Below are 27,070 nucleotides of genomic sequence, written 5' to 3' on the forward strand. Positions count from 1 at the left end.
TTCGTGTATCCTTCATTACCAACTTTCCCTCTCGCTCGCCGCCCCCCACCCCCGCCCCTTTCCTTTATTCCCAGGGTTCTGGTAATAAGCACTGGAAAGGGCAGGATTTAAAGCCTCCCCCCGCCGCCCCAATTCTGTTCTCTCCTCCTTGCCGGCGGTGCCGGAGCGGTTTGCGTCCCAAGCGCAAGACGGGGCTGGAGGGGAGGCAGGAGCGGGGCCGGTGCGCCCGCGCAGGGCCGGGCCGGGCCGGGCCGGGGCAGCCCCGGCGGGGGGCTCGGAGCCGGGGTGCCCGGCGGAGGGCGGGGGGGGGTGCGGGGGGGCCTGCGCCGGCCCGGGGCGGTGGCCCAGGGCGCTGCGGGGCGTCGAGATAACACCGACCCTCCGTCAAAAGTCCTCCTTGTCAATTCTACGTCATCGCACATTACGAGACAAAGAAAGAAGGAGAAAAAAAAGCCTCCACACCCTTGATGTCTAGCACCGAGCTTTAGCAGATTAAATTAGGCTTTCCAGCCATAGACTAAACATACTCCCCTCGCCTATGGCACGCATATTTGGCGTGATTAAACCGGGCTCCGCAAACACGCAGGAAAACAAGAATTGAACTTTTCAGGCACAGGAGCGGTGGTGGTGGGTTTTTGTTGGTGTGTGTGTTTTTTTTTTTAAAAGCCATATGGCAGATTGATTTGTTCGGAGGTCTTTCAACTTCCCCAGCGTGGCTGTTGAACAGTATTCCTCTTTGATCTCGACGGAGGACTTTAATGTTGTTGTTTCTGCGCATTTCAATAGATCCATAAATATTTTACCAGCGGAATTCGCCCCCCCCCCCCAAAAAAAAAAAAAAAAAAAAAAGAGCGCAAGGGGAAAAAAAGTTTCTAATAGAAACGCGTCTGGGGCAACTCCAGCCCGCACCTTTCGCGGCGGAGGTACGTGGGAACCGGGGCGGCGGCGGCGGGCAGGAGCGCGACTCCGCGCCCGCACAACGCGGCGCCCGGCGGAGGGGCGGCGCGCCCGGCTTCGCCCCCCCCGCTGCCGCTGCCGCTGCCGCTGCCGTTCCCGCTGCCGGCCGGCGGCGGGGCCCCGGCGCCCCGCGCCCCAACTTTGCGCCGCGGAGACAATAGTGGCCGGCGCGTGGGCTCCGCACCGGCCAGACCATTGCGGCCGCCGGGGGACGCGCGGCGGCGGCGGCGGCGGGGCGGGCGGCGGCGGCGGCGGCGGCGGGGCGGGCGGGGCGCGGCGGGCGCGGGCGCGGCGCGCGGGCGCGGCGGGCGGGGGCGGCGCGCGGGCGCGGGGCGCGGCGGGGGCCGGCGGGCCGCCCCCGCCCGCGCCAGTGGAGCCGCTCGGCGGATCATGTGCAGCGCTGCCGCTCGCATGCGGCGCGTGGTTTCACCTTCAGGGCGGCGGGTGGCTCGGCGCGCCCTTCCCCAAACGTTGCCGCCGGCAGCGGAGGAGGTGAGGGGCGGCGGGGCGGGGGGCTGGCCCGGCCCGGCCCGGGGGGCGGGGGTCCTCGGGCTGCGCCCCTGGGAAAGAAAACTTCGCGCCCCCCCCCTCCCCCCGGGAACGGGGACTGTCCCCCCGGTCATCGGAGCGGCTCCAAAATGGTAACTTTGCGCTGTTTCGCGAGGAGGAGGAGGAGGAGGAGGAGGTCGGTTTTACTGCAGTGGTGGTGCCGGGGGGGGCTTGCGGGCTCCGGGAGCCTTTTGGCTTTGTACGCGCCGTCAGGGGCGGGGGGGGGGGGGGGGGCGGACTGCGATATTAATCCATTAAGAAACAAAGAACAAATTGCCTCACTTCAAAGTGAAATGCTTCGGCTAATGAAGGTGGGTGATGGGTCTTCGAGCCCCCAGTAGCCACTTAAATTATTAAATGGGTCTTTTTTTTTTTTTTTTTCTTTTTTCCCCTCCCCGATAGTTACCGATTCGGCGTGTGCGTGGAATGCCCGATGCGTGGTTGTGTGTGTCGTGTGTGTGTGTCCCCCCTTGTTTTTTAGCCACTCTCCGCTCCGTTGCGAGTCGGTAGCTGCGTGATCCCCGTTAGAGAAGTACACAGTTTATCAAAGGAAGTTGGGGGTGGGCGGGCAGAGAAGACAATTATTCACATACAGACAGCGAGAAGGGCTCGAAGGACAATGTCTCCGTAGCGATTATTTCCAGAAGAGGAAAATAGCCCATTTGATGCGGGTGGGGTGGGGAGAGAGGCAGGGAGTTTGTATGTTGGGGGGGGGGGGGGGGGGGGGGGATCGAGGGGAGGGAGGGAAGGAGAGCGAGAGAGAGAAGAAGAATAGAAATAATGCAGTTCCAGACATTTTGTGCTATAAAAGCTTTCCTCCTCCTCGTCCCTCCCTCCCTCCCCCCGCTACTATCTTCGGTGATAATTAGCATAGCGCCTAGTCGCGATCCTAATGCGACTTAAGTACTTGGGCAAGTTGAGGAAAGTTTGGATGGGCAAACTTTGCTGCGAGGGAACAAGGTGGGGTGCTAAAAGAGGCAGTACGTGTGGGGAGGCGTGCGGAGCATGACAGCCGGCCGTTGTTTTTCCCCTCCAACCAGCTAGCCTCTGCAATTAACTGCTGGAGGCAAACCCTGTGTTTTAAGCCGAAAAGTCTCGGTTTGGAGTCAGCACCATTTATTAGGAGCGTTAATAAGCTCCCAGCAGCAGACAGGGACCTTCTGGGGAATGCGCATTGTGTGTGCCCGCAGCTTATCCTTTACATTACCCCTATAGATACGGAGGCGCTCGGGCACTGGGCGTGCAGATATAATTTTGCTCGGACTACTTTCTAAACATTAATTCTGGTCTTTATTTAATCCAGATGCAGGGTTCCCCTCCCCCCCCCCCCCCCCCCATTTGCTGCCTTATTGTTGGTTTACATTTTCTGAAAAGGCGACTGGTGTAACCTGTGGAATTTGAAATGCAAATAAAAGCCTGTGGGAGTTGAGGCAGAACAAATCAGCATTTATAAAGTGAAAAAGATTTAATGTCTTTGAAACCATTGCGAGGTTGGTTGTTTTTTTTTTTTTTTTTTTAATAAGAACTGAATCGTGACGTCAAGTCGTTTGGGAAAGATTTTATTATTATTTTTTTTTTTAAATGTCTGAAACGCGGGTATGCGAAGTGCTTACAGGAAAAACAGATTACAAGATTAACATCTGTTAACATGATCGTTTATCTCCAGCCAAAAATAGGTCAGTCCTTTCTTAAGGAAACACGATTGCTGGGCGCATGATTAAATAATGAAATTAGGCTGATGAGTTCATAAACTAGACGCTGTGCCGACGTGCGTTAGGATCCGACCTGTGACAAAAATGTGTAATTCGAGGTCCGCCGGAGAGCGGTGCGAGGTCGAAGTCCCTTTTTGGGGAGCGGCGCAACTCCCTCGCCTCTTCCTCCTCCTCCTCCTCCTTCTCCTCCTCCTCCTCCTCCCGCCCCTCCGCTCCCCATGGCCAGGCGCTCCCCGCCGCCCCCCCGCTCGCCCCCAGGCCGCCGGCAGCGTCTCCTCGGCCGGGGAGCCGAACTCTTTCCCTGCGAGCGGAGAAGTTTCCTCGGCGGGGAGGGGCGCGGGGGGTGCTGGGGGGGGGGGGGGGGACGGGGACGGGGACGGACAGACGGACGGACGCGCCGCGGAGCCCCCGCCCGCTGGCGGTCCCCGCCCCGCCGGGGCGGCCGCAGCCCGCGGGCCCGCCCCCCGCCACCGCCCGGCCCGGCCCGGCCCCGCTCCGCTCGGCCCCGGGGTGTCGGGGCGCGGCGAGGTGAGGTGGGACGAGGAGCCGCCGGGCCGGGCCGGGCCGCTGCCCGCCCCCCGCCCCGGCGCTGTGCGCATCCTCCGCCCGGCCTCGTTAGGTAGATCCCCTCGCAGTTTGCTTCTGGGTGGTGGGGTTGGGCTTTTTTTGGAAGTGGATGCAAAAGTGCCCTTACGGAAAAATGTCCTCGGGCCTGGCGGTGCCATCGATATTTTACTTTTTTTTTTTTTTTTTTGAGGCGGATTCACTGATTTCTAGAGGAAGATCGCAGCTCTTCAAAATTGGGCTGGCTCCTCGGCGGTCGGGGAGAGGTCCCAGAAGCCTGCCCGGCAAAGGGCTGCTGCGCTTTGGCCCCCTGCCACGGACTTTATTTCATGCTTGCTGCACTAAATGAGTTAACAGCCAAAGGGTTTTTCATTAACTCGACTTGGCAACCGTGTATTTGGTTGGCTCCCCCCCCCCCCCAAAAAAAAAAAAAAAAAGAGAAAAGCATAATTTCAAGCAGAAGCTGAATGGCAAAACGTGGGTTGCTTTGGGGGGGGTCTGTTTTTCAAGCTCTTCTGTCAGATTTGCTTTGTGCCCCCCTCCCTGTGCATGGCGTGTGGGTAGGTTGATAGCTGAGAGTTTTATTTTGTGGGGTGTGCGTGTCTTGATTTTTGACCATTGCTTTCCCGCGGTGCATTAAGGCCCTGCATGTCCTGGAGGGGACCAGGCAGGAGGATGCTGACCCTGAGGGAGGGCAGTGACCTGCAGCTGCTTCCCCTTTTTATCTCCCCCTCACCCCCACGGGCGGTGCGTGGATGGGGCCAAGGGGTGTGTGTGTACGTACATGCTGGGGGCACGCTGTCGGATGCAGGGCAGGTGCACGCGGGGCCGAGGGGAGTTGTTGCAAGTGGGACAGGTGTGTGTGCACGCATGCAGAGCCAGGGATGGCGTATGTTGCATCGCTGCACGTGGGCCAGATGTGCATGCCTGCAGGTCCTGCTGGGTATGGGGGGGCCGGGTATGCGTGTGCACGCCGAGATGGGGATCGCATGGGTGCAGGTGTGTGTGTGCAGGGGCGAGGGGGTGCTTCGTTGAGGCAGGTGCATGTGTGTACTGATGCATGTGTGTGTGTGGTGCTGGGGCTGCGCCCCACGGATGGGTGTGGGTGGTAGTGGGTGCTTGGTGCAGTGGCACGCCTGCTCCTCCAGCGAGGCCCCCGCTTTTGCCCCCCAGGCCGGCTGCTGCTAGTGGGCCAAAAATAACTGTATTGCAAGAGGTGTTGGGTGTTTCGGGGGGAGAGCAGTGCCGGGGAGGGGTGGTGGTGATGAGAGCGAAGTTTTCGTCGAGGCGGGGAGTATTTTGGGAGTTTCGCTCCTGGAGTTTTGTCTGCGGCGGCTGGCCGGGACGAGTTGTCTCTCAGTGAGCGCTGCCGCTTTGTTTCCCGCCAGCATGTCCTTCAGCTCTGTCACAGCAAACCCACGGCCGGCCGGCCTTGTCGTGCGTTGCTTTGCACATCCCATCTTGTCCCGCCAGGCGGTGAGGAGGGGTGGGCCGTGGTGGTTTTTGGAGCTTTCCCCTTGGTAAAATGGGAAGCTGAAGTTGTGTAGGAGCACCTGTGGTGGAATCAGTGTTATGATGCAGTTATTCCAGGAGATGTCTTTAGTTTCACAAGAGTAGCTGCCATAGCCGCCTTGAATGAGCTCTGTATAATAAAGTGGTTTGTGTTACTGGCATGGTGTACACCTTCACTAGCTCCTGGTGTAGCATATTTTTCAGGTATCTCCAATAATTCTTGCCTGGGATTTGTTTGCAAGCCTTCAGTTCCTATAAAACTGAATGATGTTGAAGTGACATCTAGTTAGTGGTAAATACTGTGTGGTCTGTGTGAACAATAGGGTATTATAACCCCCCTCTAAACTGTTAGTGTAATACGCAAAGATAATGCTTACAAAAGAAAAAAAGAGAAAAATTAAACATCGGTGAGAATAACATTGTCTTGAGGAATGATCTGACAGAAGGGCATCCAAAACAGGTTTAGAGGGAGGAGTGGTATTTGTTAGCACGGCTCCTATCTAAGCTGAGCACGACCTTCTAAATTGCTGTACACGACTAAAACAATGTGCACCAAGAGCTGCATACCGTCCCTCTGTGAATGCGAACGACTACTTCTCTGTGCATCATAGGAAAGAAAACAGTTTACATCGCTAAGGTGAAAGCTACCTCTTGTTATTGGCAAGTGACCTCGGTAACAGGATAGCTGGCTGCCATGGAGCAACAGCAGTGGCATTCAGCTTTTGTAGATTAAAGTTTTCCTGTGACAGGACTCATGTCTTTGCTTTAAAAATTAGGTTCATCATATGTTTTTATAGTTCGTCATAGTATCGTGCTGTCGCCAAAATGTAAAGTAGCAATTATCGGTACAGAAATGCACATTGAAGGGGTGAAAACGATTGTGCCATCGTTCTGAATCTCTGCCTGTTCAACTGCCCCTAAGTGCAGCCATCCCTCGTTTTAGCAAAAAGAGATGTTTCTGTCTTAACACTTTACAGATCTGCTTCGGAAGCGGGGATGTTGGCTTCAGTTGACTGAAAAGTGAGTACCCTTTAAAATGCACCTTGCTGTGGGTGCTTGTGTATCTGGTACCAGAGCAGGCAGCCTGGAAGAGTATCATCGGATGAATGATGTAGTCACCAACTCCTGCAAACTTTGGGCAGTCTGTTTATTCCGATTTTTTTTTTTTAAAGTCTTTACGTGCAGGTGACTTAAACAGAGTTACCTATAGGTACCTGTGGTCTTAACTGGCAAGTTTTACACTTGAGATCCCACCCTAATGGGGGGATCTATTTTTAGTATGGTCCAAAACCTGTCAACTTTGAAAGACCTCATTTCTGTGAAGACTTAAGTTCATGCCAAGTACTTCCAGGACTTCTTAGGGATTACGTACAGTATGCAAAATGAGCCAATGCATAAGCTGTTGTGAGACCAGTGACAAAGTCTGTATGTGTGTACTCAAACTGGAAAGCTGGGTTTGACTGTATTGTTTCTTAAAGTCATCAAAATAGAAAGCTGAAATACAAAGTGATTGCATTTTACAGGAAGCAACTTGTCTGAGCTTGCAAATTTTACAAGTAAAATGTGCCTGTCTAAGTTTCTGAGGCACAAGTATGAATTTGTAGATACATACCTTTTAAGCCTGAATGGGCATAAGATTTCTGCTCAGAAAGGGGAAATGGACTACTACTGTTTTTCATAGCTGTGTGATGTTCCTCAGTTGGGTAAGAGTGTGTACAACCATCCTGTAAATTGACTTGTTGCTTGTGAGCCCAGTGCTGTCCCCTAATAAGCATGCTTGCCACTCCCATTGACTACTGGGAGTTGCATGAGGGTGTCTCTGCGTGGAATTACAGTTTCTGTATGTGAGTCTGAAATCCTTAACAATATTGGCAGTTAATCAGCTAGAACTTACTACAGTGTGGGGTTTTTTTTTCCCTTTTTTTTTTTCTTTCTGTAGCCATAAACTTAATCCAGATAATTAATCACAGCATGGCAAAAAAACCAGGAAAAAAAAAAGTCGCATTTATTTGATTACATATCTGCAATATAAATATTTGAACCTTGGAGCAACATTGCTTTTTCAAAGCAGACATCTTACATGCTGCAAATGTTTATACACTTCAGTGCTAGGATAAAGCTGTTCTGACTCAGTCACTGAAGGCAAAATTCTGTTTTTCAGTTACCCACTGTAACTGCACAGTAACTCTCTGGGCATCATCAGTACAGTACTTGGGAGTTAGAAAGACTTAACAAGTAGCAGTATTTCTTGATTGTCACTTCTATGTTAAAAGTAAGTGAGACTTCCTTTCCTTTTCCAGCAGGAGCGATTCTAGTAAATATTATGTTAGTGAGCCCGCATTAAAACATGCTAGTGGATTATGGTCCAGGTAGTTAACATTGCCATGGCTTTCATTAGGATGACGACTTCATTGCAAATGTTTACTTTCATTACCTAACTGTTAGTCAGCAAATGTTCGGTCTCTTGATCTGCTGAACCTGCTTTGCTATTTGAAGCCAATGAGCTCTGTTTTTTTTGATGCGATGATTACTCAACCTCGGTTACTCATTTTTTGATGTTGTTTACATCTTGGTTATCTGTAGAGGCCCATCAGCGTTGTTACACACTTCATGTTAGCAGTTTCTCCTTGGGTTCCTGAAACTGTGTTATGGCAACAGCACTTATGCAAACGGACTCGGGGCACTAAGCATGTGTTCTGAGATTAAATTAGTGCGCGGATGGACAACAGTTGCATCTCTTAAGTCGCTGCCAAATTACTTATTGCCTAATAAGTTGTAGCAGGTATTTTCTAGCAGTAGCACTGGGCTGCTGTAAGATAATGCATTTGTTTACTGCTAGCATTCCAAATAGTGCCTGTTGCAGGGACAGTGGCTGTTTACAGGGTGACAAAGTCACATCTTAATGAAGACACTGGTCTAAACTGTTTTAAGTCTTATGTCGTGGAGGAACAGAGGGTTTTTACTCTGGATTCAAAACCACTTACGTTCTGATGACTACTTAAGATCCATTTTTGCTAACCTTTCATTAGAGTGATTGCTTACGGAAAATAATTTAATTTGTATCAGCAGGATATTGCGTAGTTTAACGCTTGTTCAACGAAATCCACGTTTCATTAGGGGCTGCCACAGAAGCCAAAGGCCAGGTGTTGCTGTTGTACAGTCGTCGTAAACCCACGGTAACTTCAGTAGAGTGACTCTGAATTTACAGGGCTGTGTGCAGGGATGAATTTAGCACACAGCACTTAGCTTCTACTTAAAGCTTATAGTATTACATCCGTAATCAGGGCACTCTTAGAATCTCTGAGAAATTACTTTTTTCTTTGTCTACTCTTCTCCCTTTCCTTTCTTGCCACCGTGCTGTATGGCCTTGGGAGCTTGCTTCACCGTGTTGGGGGCCGTCATATGTACGTCCCAAAGGAAATGTTTCCCAGCAGTGTACTCCAAATTGCAAAGTAGAACAATTTTGTGGCTCCCTGAATCTTTAAGGCCAGTTTCTAAAATGATCTAGCTTTTAATCTTCTTTTCAAAGTAAAACAGAAACTACAAAGCATATGTAATTACAATTTGTAGCTATTTTTAGCCTCCTGACATGTTTTCATTTATAGTATAATGATAAAAACAAATACTCAGCATAGAGGCTAGACAGACAATTTTCAAACCAACAGCATCCGCTCCAGCTACCCTGAGTGTATTTCATACATGTTTGCTTTGGTCCTTTTTTTTAATTTCTGTTCTTTCTGGTTGGGAGTGTACCGAAACTGGATGTTTCAGTACATGACTAGGGGCTGCAGAGAAAACGAGATTTCTGTCTATCGGGCAGGTCCTGTCGGGAGTGTTTGCTGAAAATTGGATCCTATGTCAGTGAGTTTTAAGGTATTGCACAGACACACACATGCTTTGCTTTTCCGGCAGGTAAAATAAAGGAAGAACGGTGGGTTGGCTTGTCACTATTTTTACGCTGCATGGAAATGCTCATGTTGGTTTATTACAGGGATAAAGCTGACTTAATAGTGATTTTTCCTTGTCTTTTTTAAAAAGGTGGTGAGCAGGGATTTGGCATTAGTTCTCAGTAAAGAGAGAGAGAGAGACTGGTGGAAATTGAGGTGTTTTAGTCACAATTGTAGCCTCGTTTTAAAATAATCACATTTATTTATTTAAAAATAGATTTGGGAAAGAAATTAGCCATGTTCTTTGTTTTTTAAAAGGGTAACGTGTGTGCACTCACCATATGGTAGCATTTAACCCATATTGTATGAGCTGACAACAAGTCACATTTATGCTCTGATTTATTTTAGTGTTTCAGAATGTTCTTTTTCTGAAATCTAGTACAATAAATGATGCATTTAGGATTGTGCAATGTGACTGTGTCTTTAGCTGTTTTGCTTCATTGTTATAATGATACCAGGTTTGTGATTAAGAAATCCCCCCCCCCCCCGAAATAATTTCCTTAAGGAGTAGTTGGGCTCTGAATGTTGAAATGATTTGCGGGAAGAGTTATGAACAATAGGCAGCGACACAGGATCGCGGGGGTTGTAAAAGGATCGCGGGGCGAAGTGTTACGGTCTCTGCTGGCTGAAACTAGAGCTGCTCCTTTGATGGTTGAGGATGTGCTTGGAAAGACGTTCTCCCCCCTTCCTGCTCCAGTCTTTGCACAGAGGTTGCTTAGCTATCCATTTTAATGGACTCGTTCTGGCTTCCCTTGCGGTAGACTGTGAGGCACCTGTATTGGTGAGCTGGTACCAGTATTGGCAGCCACAAGTATGATAAAACCATGAATTAGGCAGCTTGAGGATTGACTTAAACTATGCAATTAGGGAAATAAGGTCTCTTGTTTTCCCTTTGGATTTGGAGCCCCTGGGAGTTGTATTTTTAGGCTTGCTTTCCCCCGTGCCATCCTAGCTATGTGTATCTTCAGGGTTTCAGGAGATGGGGTTCTGCTCGGAAGTCCCAAGGCGCGCAGTAAATAGGAGTTAGCCCCATACGGCGCGTCGCGTGAGAACTTCCACGAGTCGGTGGCATTCCTCGGTGAGGTACCAGTTGCTCACCATCTGTCTCTTAAAGTCGTTTCTTTTAACCTTGGAATACAAAAATATTTAAGCAAGGTTATGCACGTGTTCACGTGAAGTGTCTATAAGCGTACCGAAAAACTGCTAAGCTTCTGATTTCAACGTGATGCTTGAATACTAATGTATACCAATTAGGAATGGCTGACATTGTAATTTATAGAAGTTGAAAGGAGCATTAAACACCACCCTTCCAACACTAAATACAGCTTTTCCTCCTGTGTGTAGCTGCTTACATGAAACCAAGGGTCTGTGTTCCAGATTGTTGTGCTAGCACATTGATGCATCCTTGGATAAACTACCAGTCTCGTGTGTTATCATGTCAGCCCCTTTGCAACATCCTGTGTATAACTGTACCTTCAGCTGATTAACACAATACTTTCTTGGTACTGTTTTTAATGACTCTGTGAATGCTTATTTTAAGACCATTTTTAGAGAAGTGCTTTCATCACTACTGAGAAAAGCTGTACAAAATCTATAAGTACTTACTTGAATTAGATTTGCTCTGTTTGTCTCTTTTTTTTTTTTTTTCTTTCCCCCAGATAAATTTTACCTCTGTAATGAATGCTGTGATCTTCAATGCATAATTTATATTGACATTAATAATGATATGTGGAGAATGTTTTAATGCCAGTTTGAGAAAACGTGACAATTTATGTTGATAACCCCAGTCCCATTAAATTTGAACAGATTTTAGTAGAGAGAGCCGTGACTATCGGTGGTTTGATGAAATAGTCCACTTCTTCTCCTTGTGGCAAGCACATTGGAGAGTTCATCTTATCATGAACGATACATACCAGGTGTCAAGTGACATGCCAGACACACAGCTTTGCTTCTGAATGACTCCTTCCAATTAGAAAGTAATGGCTTCAACGGGATCAGCCGTGTAATCGGAGTCTCTCAGTTCTCCAGTGCCAGGAGGTGTATATTTGCAAATGTTATTTATTTATCTGCTCCTTAATGAGTTGCAAAATTGTTGGTAACTTTAGGTGAATTTAGGGGGGGGAATACTATGTGGAAATTGCGGGATTAATGGTTTAGCAGTTGGGATTAAAAATAGTCTCAGCAAATTACCCGGTTGATACTGAAGCCAGAATCTGTTAATGGGGTTACAAGCAGATTGGTTTATCAGTCATTTATTTTCTAGGTTGATTAGGGATTACAGGTTGCAATGTATTTGTATCACAAAAGTAAGCGGTGCAAAAGGCGAGGATTGCTAATATTTTACTTCAAAGTTTCATGCACTTAAGAGGAGGGTGTCTGCAGCTCAAAAGTGTCTTCTAGGCTCTGGGCAGCCTTTTCCCCCAGATTTTGATACTCTGAAGTGGATGTCTAAGGAGCCTGGGTATTGTAAAGGGGTGCCTTCGCTTGTTAAAAGTCTGAAAAAGGGAGTGAAAGCAGTAAAGTAATCTGTGAAATTCATGCAGGCCACTAAGCACCAGGCCACGAAATTTTAAATGCCTGTTGCTGGATGATCTGCTGTTATGTCTCCTACAGTTTCAGTGCAGAACCTAGGGCATTTTTTAGTCACGATAATGTCTGTGATGTGCAGTCTGTGTGATAGACTGATGACTTCTGCGTGTCCTGTTCTAACCTGCAAACAAACTGTCTTCGTGTGTACCCTGCATAACAAAATCTTTTAACTCCCACCTGTATATTGCAGGTCACGCATTCGTCTCTGAGCTAGGCATAGAACTGCAAACAAGGGCATCCCCTCTGAGTCTTCGTAAAAGATGAGAGCCACGATGGAGTCCTTTAGATATTGCTCTTATCTTCTGCTATCTAGCTCAGGAGACGCTGTGGCTTTCACACCCTTCGCTACCTTGCTCTGGTGTACAGCTTGAGATAACCTAGTGGCGTTTATTGGCTTTTCCGTACTTGCCAAGTGAAATGCAATGAAATGGCAGGTGAAGATGATTTCTCCAACTTTTTAGCTAGATCTGGAGGACTGGAGAAGATTGGTGGAGAGACTTGTAACAGTTTTTACTTCCTTGGCTCTGACGGAAAATAAGGGGGAGAACACAAAGTTGAAGAAGAGAAATGCTGAACTGGTTTGAAGGAGGAATGAAAGATATTAGCTAAAGAGGAAGCCACTGGGGACTGGTGAGTCTGGCAGGCTGAGGAAAGGGAAGGAAATGGGATCCTGGAGATGTAAGAAATGGGGCTAATTCCTTACCCCTCTAAAGCCTCAGTCCTCTTCTCCCCTTGCAAAAAGCTTGTCCAAGCCTCCTGCAGGTTCTGGGACTGGTGTCCAGGGGTCAAGGCTTGTATCACCAGACTGGAGAGGAAGACAGATGGTTGTCCCCTTAACTTGGCTTTTCTGTGTGTGAGTTTTGTGTTCCCGGACGACGGGAGATGGGAGAGAGAGTGTAATGGACGTGGTGAAGGATGAGCAGCCCAGGGCAGTGGCCTGATCCAGAAGTTTGTCTGAAGTTTGGTTCAAGTCCTCTCTGTTCCAGGTTGTTTTGTAGACCAGCGCAGGTTACCCTGCAGCGTGTAGGGACCCTTTTGCTGTCCTGCTGGCTCAGTAGGGTCTGGGAACACTGCTGTCAGAGCTGGTACTTGCCCTGCACAGGAAAAAAACCCACCCGTCACTCAGGAGAGTCTCTGTCCTCTGTTGTCCCCATGGAAGAGGATACGCTCTCTCTTAACTGTCTTCGACATTTAAGAAAAAAGACAAGATGATCAGAAGTGCGAGTCTGACAGCTAAGAAGATGCTAGACATGAAACAGATTTTTGTTGTTCTTACAAACCTGGTTTATTCTGCTTTGTTTAGTGTATTTTACACTGTGGAGAAGAGAACAGTATTTGAAGGGCTGAAATCCCAGTTTCTCATTCTAATATGCAAAATGAAGTTTTCAGTTTTAATTTTCTCATTAATCTTTTAAAGAAAGTATCTATGTAGGTATAAGAGGTATATGAATGTGGAAAAAATATATGAAAAATAATTTTGTGGAGGAGCAATAAAAATGCTCTTCACACAGTCATCCCTACTTCCACGCTGTTAGGGTCTAGTGGATTCTGACTAGCGCAACTCGAGAGTTTTCTTGTGGAGTCTTACAACAGCTCTGCGAAGTTTATTGAAGACCAGATACACAGAATTACTCTTCGTGTAATTCCACCCACAGGGTTACACCTTGCGTTCGAGATAGCAGAGCTGTGGCAAGATGAGCTGGTTGACTTGTTAAGATGTCTCAGCCGTTTCAGGGCTGGCATCAGCATTGGTCTCTGCAGAGGCAGTGAAGAGCTGGTGTGGGCAGCAGCACGGCAAAAGCTGGGGGAGAGGAAAAGGCAGGGCGTGAAGAGCTGAACACAGCCTTAAAGGAAGGGAGGATGTAACAAAACCCTACAGAAATAAGAGGGGAGAAAATGGGTGTTTGAAGGAGCCGCGGATGTCCAGGAAGGCTGTGCAAGGCGGAGAACCAGTTTCCCCTGTACCTAGGGACGCTGGGTTTCTGTAGGTGGGCGTCTTTGTTCTTTGCTTCATCAGAAGTCACCATGGCAGGAATCTGGGGTTATCTGTGTTAAGGCAGTAAAAGGATCGTTGCCCCTTGGTGATGCTTTTCTTCATGAGCGGTGAGGCTAAGGTGGCGGCTGGAGCTCCCTCAGTCGTCGTGTCCCTGTACAGAGTCGCTGGATGTCACTGTCTGGGATGGGTTAGCATTGTCTAACTGAGATCTTACTTGTTTTATTTCCCATGGCACCGGCCTGCCGGGTGGTCTCTGCCATCCCGCGGCAGCATGAGAAGAGACAGGGAGTGTGCAGAGCTGTGGAGGAGCAGGCGATGGAGATACCTGGTGTTTGTCTGGTGCCTAGCATGTGCAGTCCTGGTCCATCACCAGGGGTCCTGGGAAAAATTACAGAGCAAATAATGGTGGAAGGGGGGGTTATGGAGAGGAGATGTTAAGCAGAAGGAGAAGAGGAGGTTGGCCAAGCACATGTGTTTGCATGTGCGTGAAGTAACTGAATTTTTCTTTTGTGTAGTTACTTAAGACTTGGTTCCCACTGCACAAATCACCATTTATCATAGACCCTTTTCCTGCCTCTCTTTCCCCCAGATCTGGTTTGCTCTGCGATCCCCCTTTCCCGGCTGCTGTCCGCTTCTGAACTTGAGCTGGTGTCACTGTTCAAAACCTGAAGGTGGTGGAGACTTGGGATGGGTGGGTGGATGTGGCATGTTGAGCATGAGAGTTTTTGGAGGAGGAATATGAAGCAGAGCAGGTTTGCATTCAGGATGAAAATGGGAGTGATCCGAGCGTTGCAAGGGGCCTGGGAGAAGGATCGGGCTATGCCGAGAAACCAGGCTGTTGGCACTGGGGGCTTGGGAGGGTGGCAGGGGGGATGCTGAAAGCCACCTAAGGCTGGTTAATTTTTAGCACTGGCAGCAAACTTCCTTAAGAAAGGAGACAAAGAAATTGCTGTGAATGAGTAGAATTTGTTAGTACCAGCTAGGTTTGTGAAAGATGCGTGTCAGCAAAACCAGCCATTAAAAAAAAGCACTTGGGAAGTCTGTTGTTCATCCCCTGACTTTTCTGTGGCTACTCGTGAATCTGTCCTGAAAGCACATTTTCTAGACGTGACTTTTACTGCTACAACCTTAACTCTGATTACTTTTACAAAGAATGTGCTGCGTATAATGTTTCTGATCTCTTAAAAAGAAGTAATAACTTTTATGTTTTAAGCATTATAAAGGAGATAAAATGAGGGCACGAAGCAGTTCCTTTTTCCGAACTTCTGTAGTTGTATTCAGTTCCTTTTGCTAACAGTCGTCCTCTAAGTCAAACCACAACACGATGATCAGCTAAAGGTGTGTGGGAACATGCCGGGCATCTGTTTTTATCTGACACAAAGTCAGCGGTTTAGGCTTACCAAAGGTGATGATTTATCAGGACAGTATAATTATAGCTGTTGTCATACGGTGGCACCCAGTAGCAATGATGATCTGTTGCTGTTGTTCCAGGATGTGTACAAACACATAGTAAGAATCGGTCCCTGGACTTGATTGTATCTTCTCTGTGTACATGTGGTTGTATGGATCCATTAATGGGTCATTAAAATTCTTCAAAGCATATTTACTGTCAAATTAAATGCTAATAAATGCCTGTTAATTATCACAACCCTTTTCACAATAGTAAGTTATTAGAATTGAATTTACTGTGTGTTTTACTAGAGAAGGGGGGAAGCCAGCTTCAGCATTTGATCCTCAGCTGGCATTTGAATGTGTATCCACAATACGAGGCAAAAATTTGGCAGCAGTCTTCCTGGTGCTGAAGGCTGCCTGTGTGTTGATGCTGTGGAAGTGCTTCCTGCTCTCCTCCAAACTTGGGTGGTTTCTGTGCGGGGACCACGGGCACCATCCAGTCCTGCCCCAGCCTTGCAGGAAAACACCACCGGTTCCGCATCGCTCCGGGGGTGCCTAGAAATGTGATCAATGCCAACGCGCCCGGGTCATCACAGAAATTAACCTGCCAGCTACCTGGAAAAATAAGGGTGGTTCATCTGTATGTTAGCCCTCTTTGTATCTTTTACAGAGGGGTAGTAGTGAAAAAATGACAGTGAAAAGTCACACAAGAGGTGAGAGCAACCAAGGAGGAAAAAGTTTGGCATGCCACGTAGCATGGGTGTATTCATACGAGTACAGCGCTCGCCTGTAGAGTAAAGTATTGTTTATGCAATTTTCCTCCACTGCGAAGATATTCTGCTTTTGCAAACAGCAATGGCAACTTTTTGGTTTTGGTAATTCAGCTTATTAGTAAGAGCTGTGTGGCATAGTAAATATGCACAGATACAAAGCGCACTTTTATGTATTTTCTGAGCAGTGCAGCTGGGAGTAAAGTGGTGCCATATCCCATGGACATGTAAATGGCTTTGTAATTTCTTCTAGACGCTGGTCAGAAAATGATGCAAATTCCATCGCTTTAGGACCTTGTATCACCTTGACCCCAGAGACTAAGCCTTGCTCAGTTACTCTGAATTTCATTGGTGTTTCTCCACTGACTTCAGTCATGTTAATTTAAACTTACATCAGCATACATGAGACCAGAGGTTAGCATGCAGTGTGCTAAATACGCACTGTGGCATAGAAAGCATAGCAGGATGGAAGGGGAGTGAGCCAGCAGAAGGAGAGATGCTAATGGCATATATCTTGTGCCTCTGTACAGTTTTACTTCAACCCTGTACTCCCCAAGTCCTGCTTAGTCCTGGTATGGGTAAGTACAGCCTACTCTGAGGTTATTCCTACATCGAGGTCATGGCATAGGGTCATTTATCTCGCTTTCTGACTGCTTTTCTCTGTAACCCATACTGCCTTGTAGGCTGGTGATGATTTCATGGCTTTCATGTAGTCATGTCTGCTCCTGTGCATGTGCACACACACAGACACACACACACTACTACAAAACCAAACCTTCAAAGCCCTCACTGAATAATCTGTACTGACATCAGTGAGCACTTCTTACTCATCTGAGGAGTCTTGCTGACTTCAGAGGCACTTTCTTGTGAGTAAGAGTTTGCTGGGGCCAGCAATAGTTACCCAGCCTGGCCCCATAGGGTGGTGGTGTGACTCAGTCATCCCAAGCTTGGCATTGCCTGAGCGTGCGCACAGACACACACACACAGACACAGACAGACACACAGACACACACACAGACTTTCTCTCTCTCTCTTGGTATTACCAGGCCAGGACTTGAAAAATGTGAAATTGGTGGTGACGTAGAACACTGTGTGTTTATGACGGCGTGCTGTGATGCGCTTCTGTCCCCTTGCCTCCTCTTCGTCCTGGTGGACTGGATTCTCCTCAACTCTTTGCCATCAGTACTCATTGACGTGGAGATTTCAGGGGTGCAGGTCTGGCCAAGCTGGTCCTCTGTATACAGGACATACACCTGCATGCTCTGTGAATATATTTGTTTAAAGTACAGGTCAGTTGTTAAGAGAAAATGGTACATGACTTGTTAGGTAATGGGAAAACAAAGGCAATATTGTCACGATGATGACTTTAGAAACAGAGATTGTATTCTGTAGTCCCTCAAATATGACAGAAGATGCCTAGCTGAGGATTGTTAAAAAACGTACTTGCTCCCTAGAACAGCAGCAAGTGTCTGATAGAGTTAATGCCAAAGGGAAGAATGCAATTTAATAGGGACTTAAGGATCCTGTAGTCATTCACTATTTATGCTTCTCTTATGTTGTTAAAGAGCAAAAGATTTCCTTTTTTTTCTTTTTTTTTTTTTTGTTTTTCCCTTCCCGTACTTCCAGTTTTGCAGAAGTAGGTTGTTTGTAGTCCTTTATAGTTTTGAGGTTATACGTTAGCAAGCATCGTATTATTAACCCTTGCAAGTCAGTGTTCATTTTTTGTTATGTAAGCATGGTATATGCCTGTACATGTGGGGGAAAAAAAGTCACAGATTTATTTTAAAGCTGTAAAGGTGGATATGTGGTGCTGGCAAGAACCAGAGCGTACCCTAAGGCATCCTTACATTGCCAGTTGGGATTTGAGCTTTTATACAAGTAAATTTTATTGTCTAGGTTAAAAGCCAAATTCATTGAACCAAATTAATCTCTGATTCATTTCCAGTGTTGGCAGAGTTTAACCAGGGACAAACATAGCTGTTTGGTTAAACATTAAAGGATGTTACTGATTTGATATTTTTAAACTAGTATTAGAGTGAGCTCAAAATTAATTAGGTTTTAAAGTTTTTGCATGGGGTTGCCATGCTGCCAGTAATAAAATGGATCTAACTTTATTTATTTATTTATTCAACATACTTGCCATGGGTACAAAGCTTGTAATTTAACACTTGTCCTTGATCTGGCAAGCTGATCCATGTAGGCAGATGCTAGTGACTGCTATTGAACTGACTGCAAAGATTTGCTCATGTGGGTCAGTCTGTACAAGCGGGGGTTTAGTTTCAGAGGCAATTAACGATTCACTATTGCCAATTTTAGAGCTCAAATAGTTGCTTTGCTTATTCAAGAGAAGAAACACTGCTTCTCTTCGAAACGTTCCTAACTAGGGTGTAAAACCAGGTAATTTACGTTAAATGGCAGGAGAAAGTTTGTCTACTGCATGAAACTGCTATATTTATGTATCGGCGTAATCCATCCATTAGTTTATGACTTCAGAGTCCTCCTGGAAATGTCACAAATCTGCAGTGCCCCCGAGTGCTAGATTTAGCACTTGATGCTCAGATGTAGTTTTCCGATCTATAAAGTGTCTGGATGCTTACAGCTCCCCATTGGCTGTGTTTTTCAAGATGCTCAGGTGCTCGGTACCCTTCCCAAGTCAGCTGTAATTTATACGGAATCAGGGGGCTCTCAGGCAGCCCAGATGATAGGGTTGTAATTATCCTAAGGGATGCTGTCGTCTTCAAGGTGGCAGCTGCCCTGTCCAACTTAGAAGCCTGGTTGGGTATATAACGCAGTGTCAGTGTGCAGGCTAGCCCTGCTGCTGCTGCTGCAGGTCGGGGGCTCAGGTCCCGGCTGACGCTTCCACCCGCATACCTGCAGGGCAGCAGAGTGTGTCTGCTGCAGGTGCAGCGTCGCGAACTGAAGTGTTTCTTGCTGTGGATTTTTGTAAAAGCAATGAGGAGAAAGTAAAAGAAGGTTTAGGAAAGCTGAAGTGCTGACTTGGGTAAATGAAACAATTTAATAAATGCACTGCTGACATAGCATAGGTGAGATCTTCTTGCCCTGTTGCTCCACGTGCCCCGTGGTGAGAGCAGGAGTGGTTGAGCAGGGAAGCGTGTTGCCGCTTCCCTCCCCGAGTTTTCGTGCTGCAACCCCTATACGGATGTCTTTTGGCCAAAAATTTCTCTCTGGCATCTCTTTAGGAAGCGTGTTTTGACACTGCCTGCTTGCATATGCGCTTAGAGGGAGTCACTGCAGGTGTCACTGCAGAGAAGACTCTTCTCTGGTGTGCAGTTGGAAGACTCCAATGCAAAGAAGTCAGTGAGAATTACTTCTTATTCTTAAAAAAATTAACTAAGTCTTCCTCCTGAAAACAGCATAAATGTTACAAAATTATGTATCAACATTGGGTTTATCTGGGGGGAGGCGATTAGTTTTAATACGAAACATTTATTTTGGAAAGTTCCTGGTGAAGGACATCATATTGCAAGTTTAAAAGGTTTAGGCTAACCCAAAATGGTATTTTAACATTTTCCAGGAAGTGCTCGCTGCAGTGTCAGGTATACCCATTTTACCCCAAACTTGCTACTTTTTCCTAGACAAGCAGTTTTACTTAGCTGTGTGGTCTCAGTAGGAATGTGCAAATATTAAGCTTATAAGGAAGACTGATGTATTCACTAGATCCTGTTGTCAGTATCTGGAGACACGTGTGGACATGGAATCTTCCCGATTGCATGAAAGGAGAAAAACTTTCAGGCTTTGAAAGCAAAGTCCAAACTCCAAGGTCATCTTCAGAGAGCAAAAACTACACCCTCTTGCCCAGCCAAAAGTAGAAGTGTGGGGGTTTTTTTGTTCATTTTTTAAAGCACAACAGTATATGCACTTGGGCACGGAGATGGCACTTCACCATGATTGTTGGTGGAGAGATGACCTTAACAGAAGTCCTGGGCCAGGTCGGTTCCTCAGCCTGCTGTACCCCTTCTTTCAGGAAAGGGTTGCTATAAAATGGCTGAGTCGATATTAAGAGGGGTGTGGTTTTTGTTTTGTTTTGTTTTTTAATCCATGTGCGTTGTTTCTTTTGTGGTTGTGACACTGATACCTCTGAAGACCAGGTCTGCTGAGAGGCTTCATTAACATGCTAGATGTCCTATGCAACTCTGCAAGGGTGAGGAGGGAAGGATTTGGTTGGCATGTAGCAATTGGCAGGTATGCTAAAATGTGATAAGGCCAGGTCGATGCAATTACCAGGGCGCAGTCAGATTCGTTTGTCCTGTGCTTATTTACTCTTCCTGTGGTTACTGACAGGTGAGGCATCCTGTAGTGTAGCAGGCATCTGCATGTTTGAGCTAGGTCATACAGTACCCCATCTTACTGATTTAATAATCTGGAGAGGTTTTACAGCATAAGAAAAAGAGTTTGCATACTTCTTCAGATTAACAAGATCTGTCTCTTAAAACAGGGGATTAAGATGTAATTATTCTGTATTTATGTAAGTCACTTGTAGTGGTGTATGCTAGGTAGCTTATATAAACTTTTCTTTAGGATTGTTTCTTGTTACTTCATTTTTAAAAGCTATTAGGTGGCTGAGAAGTTGGTTTTATTGTTTTAAATAAAATTGGAAGATAAGATCAAGCTTTTTTTTTTTTTCCTCCATGCATAGGATGTGACCATTGCAGTGGTGCAAACTGAAATGAAAGCATCGTTTGCTTTATGCTAACCCAACAACGTGGAAGTTGTGCCTGTTGCTGGAGTGCCTCGTGCTTTGTGGGTCACTTACCCGTCCTTTCAAGCCCAATGGGCCAGACTTCTTGAGCAACCTAATCCCCAAAAAAAGAACCCACGTCCCTCGTGGCGTGGTGTCTTCGTTTGTCACAGCGGTCGTGCAGCGGAAGGCAGAGCCCGGGCGGAGGGGCAGAGAAGGGAGGGGTGGAGACCGGGGGGGCCTTTATGCCGCAGGTGTGGGAGGGCAGGGCTGTGGCGTGGAGGTGGTGGCTGACCTCCGCTGGAAGCGTTGAGATGTTGTTTTTTGAGTTGGGGAGCGCTTTGAAGTCCTCTGGTGGAAAGACTGCCTTCTCGCCCCCCGTCTCATCTTTCAGGTGGGTAGGTTTTTCTACCTACACTTTACCAGAAGTGTAGGTTTAGCTGCTGTGCTTTACAAGAAGAAAATGTTTCCTGTGGCAAACAGAAATTGCATACAGAAACCCATGTATGATTTCTCAATTCTGAGTCTTTCTGTTCTTTCAGAAGAAAAGGTTTGATGCACTTCTTTTTGTTTCACTTGTTAAGTTTTAAAGATTAAAATTGTACTATTCAAGACCATGTAAAATATTTAACTAATCAACTCGGCCAGCAGAGAAGACCTGAGGGAGTTGGGAGGTGGCAAAGGAAGAGGAGATAAAGATACCTGTCCATGTAAAAATAATGGTGCGGTGAAGTTAAGGACCCTTTAACATTTTGATTTGATGCCAGAACTCAGATGTGAATCTCATTTCAACTCTTGATTGACATGATCATTGCCTCTGTTGCACCGTCTGACTAACTGTGGGGAAATACCTGAGTATCTCCTGTTTGCTGACGACGTCTTGGTGACCTCATGCGGTCATGTTCCTGTTTTCTCCCGTTGGGGCCCGAATGCACACAGCTGCCTGTGCTTTTCTCCATCCACAGGTGGAGAGGTGCCAGACTTCATCTCTGTACTGCTGCCCATCCTCAGTTAAAATTGTTATTTCCTTCTCTCGGTGGGTGCAAGTACGTCTTTGGATGTCAAACGCTAGCGTCTTAGTCTTCAGTTAGAAGCGTAGGCAGCCCTACCTACCTCGGGATTGTAAAAATCTCTACCCCGGCGGGTTTTGTCGGGTTTCCTTCTTCTGTTTCTGTTCGTTCTTCAGCACTTGAAACTTGCCGCTCTTTGAATTTTGAGCGTGAAGTTTTAGTTGCTAAATAAAACTTCAGTTATTCCTATAAATTATGAGGGAAGCAGTAACAGCTTCATGTTTCTTACTGTTCCGGTTACGCCTGCTAGGAAAGTTTAAGGAAATATATGGAGCTGTCAAGGCTGTTAAAGCAAGAGAATCTTGTTCTTGAAGAGAAGAGACTTGGATGGCTGATGAAATCACAGCCCTTGGGTGCTGCGGAGAAGTAAATTGAAGTCATTATGACATTATGGCAGAGAGCGCCTGATCTGCCAAACTGTCAGCGTTTGATGGACGCGGTATCTACTGACATGATGTTGCATGAGCGCCAGCCAGTTTCTCTTTCTGTCAGCGCGGTGTTGATACTGCCAAGTGCCTGTTATTCCCTCGAACTATTGCACGTGTAAAAAAAGCTGCTGATCAATACTATACATGGACAATTTATGTTTGGTGATTATCAAACATGTATTGATCTGTCTTTTGGTTATGGGCTTGTTACGTTAGGAAATCAGTGATTGAGAGGGTTGATATATTGGTAACAGATAATTTTTCTAAATTAAAACATAAACATTCGCAACACTTAATAACTTGCAAGATATAAATAGTTTCCTGACAGCTTTCCAGCATCAGTTTCATTTGGTAACTGACTCACTAACACCCTAAAATTGAGGGGAAGAAATCAACAAAAATATAAGGAAGTGATTTTTTTTTTTAATGTTTGGTGTGCTTTTTTTGTTTGTTTGTTTGTTTAACACAGCACAAAGTGAGCATCCCAAGGAAGTGATTTTACAACCCTGCTATGACTAAATGCCTCCAAAATGAGTCTGGAAGCAGGTTCTGAAAGTGGAGATGCAGCAGAAACAAAGGCAAAAGTTGAAAGAGCAAATGCCGACATTATGCAAGATAGCAGATGAGAAATGATTCAATAATGGTTACAAGCATTCATACAAGGGGAAAAAAACCCCCAGATTCCCACTTAACAGTATTGATTCTACATTTGAAAAATGAACTGCAGCTTATTGCATCCAAGTTGTAGAGAATGCTATCCGCAGATACAGGGAGAGGTACGACAGGAAGGTTTTTGCTATGTGCTTAAACAACAAAGTAATACAGGAACGATTAAAGGACTTCTCGGGTGAAGTCATCCTCTATTTAATGCTTGTTGAGAAAGCACTGGCATCTTGTATTGTTGGCTGAATGTATTTTGGAGGGTTAAGGATATTTCTGCCACTCTATGAGTGATTGTTAAAAAGAAGATCAAAGCTCCAGTCTTCCATTGGCATTCTCTCATACAATTCTTCGAAAGGGAGTTTGCTTTTTTTTTTTACTGTGTCATAATTTCTAGGGGTTTGTGGGGTTTTTTTTTTGGTGTGATAGTTTATCATCTCTAGAACAATGCACAAATTAGTTATTCAGACAAAACCTGTAAAATATGGATGACCTAATTACAGATTTCTAAATTTGCACTCTTGTGTCCTGTTATTAAGTATTCCCTTACTTAGAAGAGCTGAGTACTTAGAAATCCCATTGCAGTCAATGGGAATTGCAGTAATAAGCACTTTGAAAAGCAAGCTCTCCTTGTTAAGCACTTAAACATGATAGTTTATAGAGATACCTGAGAGTTGAAAAGTGTTTGCCTAAATTAGTAACCTGGTTAATATCTCCAGAACCAATTAACTGTTCGAAAAATATTTGCACATCATTTGGGAAATTTCAGGTTTAATTTTACATAATTTTAAATATTGTGGTTTTTTTGCTTAGAGCAGATGAGTAGAATTTGATCAAGTGTTTTAAGTACTGCCTTTTTGGAAGAAATTTTGAAGTTTCACACTGAAATCTCTGATTTCACTTTTTGTTAAATCTACTGTGACATGATTCTACTCACACTTAATAGGTATGAGTAGCTTTGAAAATATGGGTAGCCGCACTGGACTTAATCAGATTATTTATGTGTGTGAAGTTACTCGGTTGTGTGTTTGCAGAATTGGGGCTTGTGTAAAGTTTCAGTTAATGACTTAAGTTTCTTTTTGTTCCATTCTTAATAACTACTTTTTTTTTTTGTTTAAGATGTCTGAAAAGCCTGTATTTACAGCACAGCCCATCCTCTGCATTCAGTTTCAGAAAGGAAAATAATTTTAGGTCAACTTTTGTTCTTCTGGAAGGAAAAAAAGTAATGTGGAAATAGAACGGATTTTGGCTTTATGCATGTTTCGTCAGTGGTACAATGGATTCATTCATAAACCTTTAGTAAGATGTACTTTGATATTTTTCCTCTCATTGTAAAACATAGGTGCAAGTTTTCCTGGAGAATAACAACACAAAAGCTTTAATTTAGAGTTATAATTATGAAATGCTGACTTTACCATTCGGAGCAGTTTAATGGTTTTATGTGAAATGAGGAGATGGATGAGGCTTTCTCTAATGCAGGCTACTTCAGGACACGATAATTTATGTGCATCAGATATTTTTATTCAGGCAGTATACAACAAAACGTGGAAATGCTAAGACTACATCTTTTAGGAAAGTATATTTATAAAATAGCAGTTCTAAATACACCCTGTAATACTGCCATACAGTTTGGACAAGCTGTGAGGCTCAGAACATCACAGATTTCCTCAGACAATATAAAATACTTCTTGTTATTACATTTTAAACAGGATTCACTATGTGTCCTTTTAAAAAGCCATTCTGGGTAATACCTGGAAGTTTAATGGTTTCAGACACTTTTTGGCATGCTCTGCAGACAAAATAGGGCATTTTCAAAATAGCAATTAAAGCATACTGAATCCCCATGCACTAAAGGGTAGACCAAAAACTACTTCCTTCAAAAACTCACTCTGTAACCCCCCCCCCCTTTTTTTTTTCTTTCTTTCCTCCTCTGTGCAAGAGCGATTTTTTTTTTTTTTTTTTTTTCCCTTTCTGGGTATGCATTCTTAAGTACTTACCACTGAATTATCTGATTAACCCTTACACAAAAAAGCAAATGAGTAGACTTGCAAAAAGCACAGCTGAAGTTTTCAAAGGAATCTCCAAAATAAAATGCCTAAGTCTCCTTGGCTGAAATTTGAAAATTTCAATTTAGAACTCTCTCTTTGTCTGTCTAACTGCTGTGTGCCTGTGCACATGCAAGTATCTAAAATTTACTGTATTGTAAAACTGGCTTAACGTCTCTTTCAAGTTAAATGTAGGCATTGAGGAAAGGTTGGTTTTGGCTCAGGTTATTTTACCAATATTCTACACTGAACTTACATTCAAAACTAATACTGCCTGTAACAGTTTGTGGAGTTGGAGCGATGCTTGAGTGAAAAGAGATGTCTTCATGTGGCTGGGTGCAAGAATGAGCTGACCTCTGAAAGACCTTTGGAAGGATCTGTGGAACTCGCTATACCAAGATATTATCAGAGTAAAACATTACAGCTTGGGCTAGCTCATGGAGAGGTTAATGGCTTATGGCATAAGAGAGCTGCTCAAAGCATGAAGTCAAGACGACACCTTTTTGAACAAGGATGCTGTTGCCTACTTCAGAATTACTTTGTACATTCTAAAGCTGGGGGCATTGGTTTCGTCTCTTAACGGCTGTTCTTATGATGAACCCATGGTGCTGGTTTTAGAAACATTATTTTTTTTCCTATGAGTCACTGCTATAGTGGCTCAAATTTTAAGGAAATGTCCTCATGATTGTGCATGCTGTTATCTTGGTACCAAATATGAACAGCGTACATCATAAAATGACTTTTTACTCCGATAACATCGATTTTTAAAAACCTAGTGTAGCAGTTAAGCTCTAGGTCAGCCAAAGTAAAGCCACAGAGTGCTTGCAATGTCACTGAAACTACACTAGCTTGTATGACAATGAGTGGTGACCTGGGGGCACTTGCACTTGATTGTCTTCAGAAATTTTTTTTGTCCAAGAGACTCCAGTTCATATTAGAAACAAACACTGTAGTATTAGGAAAGCAACACACTACTTTGCTCTGCAATTTACTTCTCATGTGCTTCATTGAAGAATAGCTTTATTAAATCAGCCACTGCTTGCAGATTTTCTCCAGCAAGATCAATTATGAGGCTTTTTTAAATTTTTTTTTTTCTTTCCCTCAATGATGAAACAAGCAGAAGCAGGCAGACTCACTGCATGTTGGTTCTCCATTCATGGAAAAGATGAATTCAGAACTATCAATCTAGTTTCCTGTTTAAATTGCTGGTTTTTTTTGTTGCCCAGAACTGGAATTCAGATGAAGCAAGAACCAACTATTTCTCCCTGACCTTGACACGTGTTTGCTATTCTTGGCCAGCTGAAAAAATGTCAGAACAAACTTCATGGCAAGACACTAAGAGAATAATTAAAACCTTGCATGTAGTTTTTCAGTTGTTGGTTGCATTTCTTCAGCTAAGTGATTAATATAATTATAAATAAAAATAATCGTAACCCTCCCAGGAAATTTTCCTGTGGGTGCTAGAATTGATGGGTGAAGAACTGTGATTTTGTGCATGTTTGACTGGTATTTGATCATTGTGGAGACTCTCCCTGGAAAGATTCTATTGTGCTGAACGAATGAGACCAACTTTTTGGCTTCAGCTTTTGTTCTGTAAGTGTTCTGGTTTTGGCTGGGATAGAGTTAATTTTCTTCCTAGTAGCTGGTATAGTGCTGTGTTTTGGACTTAGGATGAGAATAATGTTGATAACACACTGATGCTTTAGTTGTTGCTGAGCAGTGCTTACACTAAGTCAAGGACTTTTCAGATTCTCATACTGCCCTGCCAGCGAGAAGGCAGGATGTGCACAAGAAGCTGGGAAGAGACACAGCCAGGACCCACAGCTGACCCAAACTGGGCAAAGGGATATTCCATACCATATGACGTCATGCTGAACAAAAAACTGGGGGGAGTTGGCCGGAGGGGCATGGCTGCTGCTTGGGAACTGGCTGGGCATCGGTCTGCGGGTGGTAAGCAATTGCATTGTGCATCACTTGTTTTGTATATCCTTTTATCGTTATTACTATTTTCCCTTCCTTTTCTGTCCTCTTAAACTGTCTTTATCTCAACCCATGAGTTTTATCTTTTTTCTGATTCTCTCCCCCGTCCCACTGCAGGGGAGAGGGAGCAAACGGCTGTGTGGTGTTTAGCTGCCTGTGGGGTTAAACCACGACAGTCCCTTCTGGCACCCAGCGTGGGG

General features: G+C 45.4%; 1 protein-coding gene across 3 annotated transcripts in view; it reads left to right on the plus strand.

Annotated features, from left to right (window-relative positions):
- Positions 1-1,275: 1,275 nt before the first annotated feature.
- Positions 1,276-27,070, plus strand: part of ZNF516 (zinc finger protein 516) — a 104,678-nt gene continuing 78,883 nt past the window's right edge. Inside the window, exons 1-2 of one of the 3 annotated variants that reach the window (XM_075494267.1) lie at positions 1,276-1,449; positions 19,189-19,302. The gene's annotated coding sequence lies outside the window, so the exon portion shown is untranslated. The other 2 variants (XM_075494264.1, XM_075494265.1) reach the window with 2 other exon arrangements.

This window comes from Mycteria americana, chromosome 2 (assembly GCF_035582795.1).
Source record: "Mycteria americana isolate JAX WOST 10 ecotype Jacksonville Zoo and Gardens chromosome 2, USCA_MyAme_1.0, whole genome shotgun sequence".
NCBI classification, from domain to species: Eukaryota; Metazoa; Chordata; class Aves; order Ciconiiformes; family Ciconiidae; genus Mycteria; species Mycteria americana.